Genomic DNA, 2319 nt, shown 5'->3' on the forward strand with positions numbered 1-2319 from the left:
CTAACTTTAATGGGAAGGCTTTCAGTTTTTCACTGTTGAGTATTATGTTGGCTGTGGCTTTGTCATAAATGACTTTTATTATGTTTAGATATGTTCCCTCTATACCCATTTCAGTGAGAGTTTTTATCTAGAATGGATGTTAACTTTTGTCAAATGATTTTACTGCATCTATTGAGATGATTATGTGGCTTTTGTCTTTCCTTTTGTTAATGTGGTATATCACTTTGATTGATTTGCTTATGTTGAACCATCCTTGCAACCCCGGAATGAATCCAACTTGATCACGGTGTATGGTATTTTTTATGTATTGTTTTTGATGTATGATTCTGTTTCCTAATATTTTGTTGAGGATTGTTGCATCTATATTCATTAAAAATAGATGTTGGCCTGTAATTTTCTGTTTTGTGGTGTCTTTGGTTTTGTTATCAGGGTGATAATGGCTTCATAGAATGAATTTGAGAGCAGTCCCTCCTCTTCAATTTTTTGGAATAGTTTGAGAAAGATAGCTATAAGTTCTTTGTATGTTTGTTAAAATTCTCCAGTGAAGCAGTCCAGTCCTGGACTTTTGTTTGGAGGGAGTTTTTTTTTTTTATTACATATTCTATTTCACTTTTAGTGATCAGTCTGTTCAAAGTGTCTGTCTCCTCTTGACTCAGTTTTGACAAGCTTTCTGTTTCTAGAAACTTGTCAACTTCTTCTGGGTTGTCCAACTTGTTGGCATATAACTGCTCATAGTATTGTCTTATGATTTTTGTATTTCTGTGGTATCAGTTGTTATTTCTTTTCTTTCATTTTTTTTGAGGGTGTTTCTTCTTGATGAGTCTGGGTAGAGGTATGTTGATTTTGCTTATCTTTTCGAAAAACCAGCTCTTGTTTCATTTATCTATTCTATGGTTATTTTGAACTCTATTTTATTTCCTCTCTGATCTTTATTATTTCCTTCCTTCTGCTGACTTTAGGTATTTTTTTTTGGGGGGGGGAGTACCAAATTACTTTATTTGAAGGAATGGTACTAAGGAAAGAACTTGTAGATGTTTTGGTACAACTTATAGAAAAGGTAAAGGTAACCCAAATATGCAGGCACTGCATTGGTGACCAAGGGAGTCACCCCTGTGGCTATGGGAAGCCAGCCTAAAGCTTAGCTCTTGTTATCAGTGTTTCCCAGGGTGTGTTTGTCAAAGAAACACTCTGCCATGCTACATTTGGGGTTCCCCATGTTACACAAGTTGTTAACATGGTCACCTAATTCTTTGATGGATATCACCTGCTCATTCAGGTAATGAATCTCAATTAAGTAACACAAATGGTGGTCATTTTTGTCAGTGGCCAGCTTGTGCAGTTCCAGTAGTGACTGACTCACACTTTTTTCCAAGTGTAATGCACATTCCATTGCATGCAGCCCATTCTCCGAGTCATCACGGTCTGGTTTCTTGATATCCTGAAAGAAGATTTGGCCACCCAATTGGTTCTGCAGCTTCATCAGTTTCTCAGCATGTTCCCTCTCCTCAAGAGATTGGAGAAGAAAGCATTTGGCAAAGTTCTTCGAAGTCACATCATCACAGTCAAAATAGTATGACATGGACAGGAAGACATAGGAGGTGTAGAGCTCCACATTGATCTGGCAGTTGATGGTGGCCTCTGAGTCCTGGTGGTGTTCTGATGCACCTGCGAGGTGGACACGGTCATCATGGTGGGTGGCTGAGGAGAGGCAATGTTGGCAGTGGTGGTGGCAGCTGTGCAGCACTGGAGTGGCAGCGGGGACCTTGGGGCAGATGGAGTGTGCTGTGAGGTGGTGGTGAGAGCTGGCTCTGAGCAGCCAGCAGGAGCCGGGGGATGAGGGCCAGGTTCTGTCCAAGCAATGTTGAAGCAGGAAACCGTGGCGACTCTCTGCAAAGACTGTGGCTGATTTTAGGTTTTATTTGTTCTTCTTTTTCTAAGTCTTTTATGTGGTACGTTGGGTTGCTCATTTGAGATTTTTCTTGCTTTTTGACGAAGACCACTATGTGTCTTTTGACGAAGACCACTAAGTATCACTATGAATTTCTTACTTAGAACTGCTTTTGCTGCATCCCATGGATTTTGTGAGATTATGTTTTCATTTTCATGTGTCTTGAGGTATTTCCTGATTTCTTCTTTGATTCCATGGTTGTCTCATTGGTTTTTTAGTAACATGCTGTTTAGTCCCTATGTGTTTACCATTTTCCCATTTTTCTTAGAGTGGTTGATTTCTAGTTTCATATCACTGTGGTCAGAAAAGATACGTGAAGTAATTTCTATCGTCATAAATTTGTTAGAGGCTTGTTTTCTGACCTAGTCTGT

General features: G+C 39.4%; 1 pseudogene across 1 annotated transcript; it reads right to left on the minus strand.

Annotated features, from left to right (window-relative positions):
• Positions 1-1138: 1138 nt before the first annotated feature.
• LOC309619812 (ferritin heavy chain pseudogene) lies at positions 1139-1689 on the minus strand (annotated as a pseudogene). Its single transcript has one exon. The product of its transcript is annotated as a ferritin heavy chain pseudogene (transcript).
• Positions 1690-2319: the final 630 nt, after the last annotated feature.

This window comes from Balaenoptera borealis (assembly GCF_965194805.1).
Source record: "Balaenoptera borealis genome assembly, chromosome: X".
In the NCBI taxonomy this organism is placed as follows: Eukaryota; Metazoa; Chordata; class Mammalia; order Artiodactyla; family Balaenopteridae; genus Balaenoptera; species Balaenoptera borealis.